Source organism: Pseudophryne corroboree, chromosome 7, assembly GCF_028390025.1.
Source record: "Pseudophryne corroboree isolate aPseCor3 chromosome 7, aPseCor3.hap2, whole genome shotgun sequence".
Taxonomy (NCBI): domain Eukaryota; kingdom Metazoa; phylum Chordata; class Amphibia; order Anura; family Myobatrachidae; genus Pseudophryne; species Pseudophryne corroboree.
Genome location: NC_086450.1, coordinates 444131428 through 444139494, shown reverse-complemented (window position 1 = coordinate 444139494; position 8067 = coordinate 444131428).

Genomic DNA, 8067 nt, shown 5'->3' with positions numbered 1-8067 from the left:
GAGGGAAGGAGAAGTATAGGGGTGAGAGAGGTAACAAAGGGAGTGAGAGGTGCAGGGGTGAGAGAGGGAAGGAGAGGTATAAGGGTGATAGAGGGAAGGAGGGAGTAAGAGGTGCTGGGATGAGAGAGGGAAGGAGAAGTATAGGGGTGAGAGAGGTAACAAAGGGAGTGAGAGGTGCAGGGGTGAGAGAGGGAAGGAGAGGTGTAGGGTTGATAGAGGGAATGACAGAGTGAAATATGCAGGGTTAAAGAGTGACAAAGACTATGGGCCTAATTCAGGGTTGAATGCAAAAGCTAAATCTTTCTTTAATTGGCAAAACCATGGTGGTAATTCCAAGTTGATCGCAGCAGGATTTTTTTTTTAGCAGTTGGGCAAAACCATGTGCACTGCAGGGGGGGCAGCAGGGCTGGCTCTACCATTAGGCAGCTTTAGGCTGGAGGGCGCCACTGAATTCATCTGTCAAAAAATTAAAGGATGTGTCTTTATGCAGCCTCCACCTTTTACACACTGCACTGGCTGCTGCTGCTGCAGGTCTAATCAGGCGCATCCGCCACAATCAGGCTGTACCACATAGTGCCTCAGCTCTTCCTCTGTGCTGACACGTGTATCATCAAGTCATGTGACGGCACAAAGGAGGCAGATGTTACTATGGCTCCCGAGGGGCGCCCCTACGGCCGCTCCTCATAGCCCTGATGCACCTCCTCCAATATACAGTACATATATATTATCCTGCCACTCAGCAAAATTTTTTAATTGGCCTCAGCGTCCTACACAATTCCTAACATAGGGAAGAAATGGCTCTAAATTGCACACCCTCCAGTAATGAAAAGTTCTGTGCTGCTGAGAATAAAGTAGTATACAAAGACAAAGGGGGTGCAGATGCACTATGCGATCATTACATTTCAATATAATAAAATATAATCTATCATAAGAGGTTGTTAATATATCGTTGATATCGGCCTGCACACCAATCGTCCAGGTCACATCTTGTCGAGCAGGTCCCTAACATTATGGGGCCAACATGTGGGACGCAAGGAACCCCAAAACATGATCCAGCAATTCCTAACATGCCAGCTAGTGTGTTGTATACATAGGCAGTAAGAATGGTAGTCACTCAAGGATTTGAAAGTGAAAGTATATTGTGAACACCTTTTTCACTTTAAAAGTGCTTGAGTGTTGTCCCTTGTCTCTGTATATGTATAATGATGCAATTCACCCCAGTCCACCTAGTGGCCACCTGCATCTCCCCTCCTAGAGGTGGTGGGGGAATTTGAAGGTTACGGGGCGCTAGGCTGAAGCTTTGCCTAGGGTGCAGAGAGACCTTGCACCGGCCCTGGGGGGCAGATATAACATTTGCAGAGAGAGTTAGATTTGGGTGGGTTATATTGTTTCTGTGCAGGGTAAATACTGGCTGCTTTATTTTTACACTGCAATTTAGATTGCAGATTGAACACACCCCACCCAAATCTCTCTCTCTCTGCACATGTTATATCTGCCTCCCCTGCAGTGCATATGGTTTTGCCCAATTGCTAACAAACTTGAAGCTGCGATCAACTCAGAATTACCCCCCATGTGCAGTGCAGGGGGGGGGGCAGATATAACATGTGCAGAGAGAGTTAGATTTGGGTGGGGTGTGTTCAAACTGAAATCTAAATTGCAGTGTAAAAAAAATAAAGCAGCCAGTATTTACCCTGCACAGAAACAATATAACCCACCCAAATCTAACTCTCTCTGCACATGTTATATCTGACCCCCTTGCAGTGCACATATTGGGTCATTCTGAGTTGATCGCTCGCTAGCTTCTTTTAGCAGCCGTGCAAACGCATAGTCGCCGCCCACGGGGGGAGTGTATTTTTTCTTTGCAAATGTGCAAACGCCTGTGCAGCCGAGTAGTACAAAAAACATTTTGTGCATAACAAAACCAGCCCTGTAGTTACTTATTCTGAGCGATGAATGCAGCGACGAAGGTCCCGGAATTGACGTCAGATACCCGCCCTGCAAACGCCTTGACACGCCTGCATTTTTCCAAACACTCCCTGAAAACGGTCAGTTGCCACCCATAAACTCCCTCTTCCTGTCAATCTCCATTCGATCGGCTGTGCGAATGGAATCGTCGCTAGAAACAGTGCAAAACAACGATGCTCTTTGTACCCGTATGCCGCATGTGCGCATTGGGCCCCATACGCATGCGTAGTTTTGCCATTTTTTTAAATGATCGCTACGCAGCGAACATCGGCAGCTAGCGATCAACTCGGAATGACCCCCATGGTTTTGCCCATTACAGAAAGATTTTGCTTTTGTTATCCATGCTGAATTAGGCCCTATGAGAGGAGCAGGGGATAAGTAAGAAAAGGAGGAAGTCAGAGAAGCATGAGTGACGTGAGACATTAAGGACACATACCTCCCAACTTTGAGAATATCCAAGGAGGGACATCTTCTCGCACCCAAAAATAGGGGTGTGACCACGTGATAATGGGCGTGACTTCATGCAAAGATAATTATCTAAAATACACTAGAAAAAAATATTCTTATCCACAATGTGGATTTTAGTCGCATTGACAATAGCTAAGATTGGAAATTGTTTTCAGATGTTGGCCGCTATTAAATATTGCAGACGTTTGAGACAATAGTGTCATCTCAGTGTATGGTCACGCCCCTGTTCCTTCTGCAGACAGGACGTGTATATGATTCAGGAGAGGACACGTGGAAGGAAATCACAAGACTATTGTTCCAGTATTTGAGTTTGTGTCATTAAAGTGAAAACAGATTTTGGATAACATTAGACATGTTTTCAGCATAACATCTAGAATAATGCGCCTCCATCTGCAGTTTCCTGGGTCTGCGTATGCAGCGGAGCACAGCTACAGGTGCAGTGTGACGCATTGTGATCTGTAAGATGTTATGTATTGTGGGACTGTCCTCTACTTAAAAGTAAGGTAAAACAAATTGTTGTTCCCAATCAGTGGCGTAAGTTTGTCCCAGTTGCCCGGAGGCATGATAAATATTGGTGCCCCCCTATTTCCTATATTAAGATAAATGAATGTATGTATGTATGTATGTATGTATGTATGTATGTATGTATGTGTGTGTGTGTGTGTGTGTGTGTGTGTGTGTGTGTGCGTGCGTGCGTGCGTGCGTGCGTGTGTGTGTGTATGGAGTGTTCTGAAAAAAAATGTATATACTGTATATACTGTATTTATACATTTAATTGTCTTTTATTTTAAATCACACATTTCTTAGCAGTCATACCCAGGATTAGATCCCATGACCTGTTACACTAACAGTAGACACTTTACTGATGGAGATATTTGCTCCTGTAGAGGAAGCATGAGAATTCTAACTATATGAAGTTACGTGTAATTGTCAGAGAAGTATCTTCATATAGTTAAAATTCTCACATTTCCTATACAGGAGCAAACAGCTTCATCAGTAAGGTGTCTGCTTCCAGTGTAATAGGTTGTGGTTTCTAATCCTGGGTGTGACACTTGTAAAATGTGTAAATACAGTATAATAAAGAGGGTGTGATTTGTAAGGTGCAGGGACCAGTGAGGAAGTCGGTCACTGAAAAGACAGCAGCAGCTATCAATTAACTTAATTCAATGGTGTCACAGAATGGGAGGAGAGGTGCCCCCCTTCAGAGCAGGAGCCCGGCGGCAGATGACTCCGTTGCCTCCCAGAGTTCTGCCTCTGTTCCTAATGTGTGTGCACGTGTGTGTCTGTGGTAGGGAAATCACAGTGTTAGCTCCCCTGGGTCAGTGACAGGAAGGAGTACACACATTATCTAATTGAACCGTGCTGTGCAGGGGAGGATTAACGATGAGGCGGATGGTACTACAGCTCCAGGCCTCCACATAAAAATAGGCCCATCATTATGACAACGTAATGATACCCATATGGTCGTTATTAAGCATATTACAATTGTATTTCTAATTTCCCCACAAATTTATTTCCCTATTACAAGCTGCCAGCGGCCATCCTCCCAGGCCCCCATGCAAACCCTGCTGAGTCACCTCCCCTCCCCTCCCTCCTACCTGCCCGGGAGAATGCCTCTCTTCTCTTGAAGTCGGGTCCCCACACCCCGGCATTAAACGAGCGGTGCAGTCAGGGTTGGTTCTAAATCGGAGTGGGAGAAGGGACCTTCTGACGTCACTTGGGGAGGAGACTTGTTACCAGGGGGAGGAGCTACGGCCGAACAGGGTACCCGAAAAGTACCCTCATGGGCTCGCATACAGAGGGAAAGCGAGATGACTTTTTTACTTTGCTGTCTGTTTTGATAAAGTTTTTTTATTGTAAAAAAAAAAAAATGCTTTGCGGTGCATGCGCCGCTGGTGACGTGCATCTGCTGTGTTGCAACACTGCACAGTGCACACATGGCCCCTAACTCCCCCTGGCAGCCCCCTGCAATTGGATTAACATGCTCTTCAACAGGTGAAGGAGAAGCGAAATAAACAGCAGTTTATGTGCTTGTCTGGGGGAGGAGGGAGAAGTATAATAAGGGAAATTCTATTAGGAATAATGGGGTTAGTTTAAGAAGATTGGGTTTATTATAAGTGTGAAAGGTTAATAATCATAATGTAGTTAATAACTACGCTATGAAGGTTTTTGGGTGAGAAAGAGGGAGGTAATGAAGAGGTTAATGATGAGACTGACTGACTGATGTGTTTTGATGAGAAGTAGGGTATCATACCATCCAACATGACCCGCCCCACTAGGTACAAAATGCTCTGTTCCTGGACTTCCCTCCTAATTTATTATTGCCATCACCTGTGAAGAAACCGCTTTCTTATAATTTAACTAGTTCAACACAGGTGACGGAAATCATAAATTAAGAGGGAAGTCCAGAAACAGAGCATTTTGTTCCTAGTGGGGTGGGTCATGTTGGAGGGTCTGGGGTATTTATTTACAAAGCGTTGGGTTGTAATGCCCAGTACGTCTGATTGTGTTCATGACCAAAATCTAAAAAGGGGCAACGCTCTTACTAACAAGGCATAAGCACAATCAGAAGTGCCGTGTCTGCCGTCTTCCAGAGACTAATCATTACTGCACATAGACGGCAGCCATTTTCCCAGTGAACATTTGCTTCGGCTGCAGCGCTGACTCAAGACTCCAGAAAGGTAAGTATTTAAACAGGGGTGCAGTGTGTGCGGTGTGGGCCCCCTTGCACCCAGGATCCTGTGTACATCGCACACACTGCTCCCATTACAGATGGTCATGCCCCACATATCACTAGTCACACTCCCTGTGGGGGCACACAATAGGCCCTTTTTACATTTCATCTCCAGGCCCATGTGGACCTTAATCTGGCACTGCCCACTGTGCGAAAACGCACAGCAGCGATCAGATCTGAAACACCCCTTTTGTTAAATCTGACCCATAGGGCGACATTAGTGATGATGTGTAAGGGGGTAGAGGCCTACATGGCACTGGACACATCCATATCACTGGCCACACCCATATCACTGGCCACACCCCCTCCACTTCCAATAGGCCCTTGATCCGGCCCTGGTGCAGTGCAGTATATTAGCACTACTTATCTGGTCTGCTGAGCGGACTGTGCTGAACGCAGGTCCCGGCCATTGTCAGGCAACCCTGTCCACGAAGCTTCCGGCTCACAGTCTGGATTAGCTGGACGTGCTGCAATGCAGCTGCACGCCCTTAAGGATTAATTGCTCTCCCTTCACTACACGCGTGCTGATTGGTCAGCTACTCTTTATATACCTTGCTAGCCACTCCCTCTGTGCCTCAGTGTAAGCCATCGGTCCGGACTCCTGTCCGAGTTGTTCCTGCGGATACTCTGCTGGTTTCCCTGCCTGTCTGTATCCTGACTCCTTCCCTGTCTGCTTCCACCTAAGGATTAGTATGGCACTCTTCCTCTGCCTTCCCAGTACTACAGCTTGCAGCCTGCATACCACCTGCACAGTTTAACATCTGCCCCGGTGGAGTCTCTAACCCAGCTCTTGCCTCACTCCCTGGGTTATTGTGTGCCTCACTCTTAGTCTGTTCTCATTTCTCCAATTTGGGGTCTACAGCCTATTGGGTGAGCTCCTACTGCTGGTGGTATTAAGTCCTGGTAGGCCCCTAAGTACCGGTGTGCGCATCAAGCACTAAGTTCCTCTCATCTTCAAGCAAGTCCTCTTATCTTCAAGCAAGTCCAAGTATCCTCACATTTATCAAGTCCAAGTACCCACATGTTTATCAAGTCCAAGTATCCTCACATTCTTCAATTCCAAGAACCACAACTCTTAGCAAGTCTAAGAGCCTCAACATTAAGCAAGTCCAAGAAACCTAACAACTACATTAGGATAATGATGACAATGCTATATACTCCTGATGTTTGCGGAACTCATACTCCTTCCTGCTGCCCTCCGCCACTATGAACAACATTTAATGTGGCCCCATACTGTTAATATTTTTTTTTTTGTTACAATGAAGACACTATTATTTATATTATATTGCCATTTCGTTAGTAGTTCTGAAGATGGTTTACTTATTAACAGTTATTTACAATGGCAGATTTTACCTACCTACCTTATCCCCCTTACAGAAAAATGTACCACCAGCAGGGACAGCCTAGCAGTGGCAGTGACTTCCTATAGGAAGTGCAGTCCCAGGGGGATGTGTTTTTCCCCCCCTGGGACTGCCAGTCCACCTGCAATAGCAGAGCAGGTGCTTCACATGGGGAAGCCATACCCCTGCTATAATGTCAGCCTTATCTGGCATCTATGGGCTACAGCTGATGCAGTCCCTAGAAGCTAGCCTATTTAGCAGCGCCAGAGTTAAGCCATGCCACTGGTCCTAAGTGCTGTCCCCCACTGCCGCCGGCACTAAGTCCCACCTCCCGGTGACACAAGCCATCAATCACTAGACGGGGAGGAGGGAGAAGAGAGCTGCAGATCCCCTGGCCAGAGAGGTATTGAGCTGACGGTGGTTATTTATATAGCGCAGACATAATCTGCAGCGCTTTACCGAGAATATTTCAGTCATTCCCTTTGCTGCCCAGGTGGAGGTTACACTCTATATTCCCTACAACAGGGGTGTCAAAGACAAGGCCCGCGGGCCAAATCCGGCCCGCCAGACCTCGTCTGATGGCCCGCGGTGCCGCCGCCATGAAACCCCCTTCTCCCGAGTGCCCAGCTCGGGGGGGGGCGGGGTTTCGCGGAATGACGCGATTGCGTCGTGACGTCACGGCGCAAACGCGTCATTCAACGAAACCCCGTCGGAGGAGGGAGAAGGGAGCCGCGCAGACGAGGAGGGAGAGGCGGCTGAAGAGCGGCGAGAACCGCTTCAAATGTAAGTCAGCCCCTCTCCCTTCCTCTCTTTCTCTCTCTCTCCCTCCTTCCACCACCTGCCGCAATGTGTAAAATGGGGACCTGTGCCTGCCACAATGTGTAAAATGGGGACCTGTGCCTGCCACAATGTGTAAAATGGGGACCTGTGCCTGCCACAATGTGTAAAATGGGGACCTGTGCCTGCCACAATGTGTAAAATGGGGACCTGTGCCTGCCACAATGTGTAAAATGGGGACCTGTACCTGCCGCTATGTGTAAAATGGGGACCTGTGCCTGCCACAATGTGTAAAATGGGGACCTGTGCCTGCCACAATGTGTAAAATGGGGACCTGTGCCTGCCACAATGTGTAAAATGGGGACCTGTGCCTGCCACAATGTGTAAAATGGGGACCTGTACCTGCCGCTATGTGTAAAATGGGGACCTGTGCCTGCCACAATGTGTAAAATGGGGACCTGTGCCTGCCGCTATGTGTAAAATGGGGACCTGTGCCTGCCACAATGTGTAAAATGGGGACCTGTGCCTGCCACAATGTGTAAAATGGGGACCTGTGCCTGCCACAATGTGTAAAATGGGGACCTGTACCTGCCGCTATGTGTAAAATGGGGACCTGTGCCTGCCACAATGTGTAAAATGGGGACCTGTGCCTGCCACAATGTGTAAAATGGGGACCTGTACCTGCCACAATGTGTAAAATGGGGACCTGTGCCTGCCGCTATGTGTAAAATGGGGACCTGTGCCTGCCACAATGTGTAAAATGGGGACCTGTGCCTGCCACAA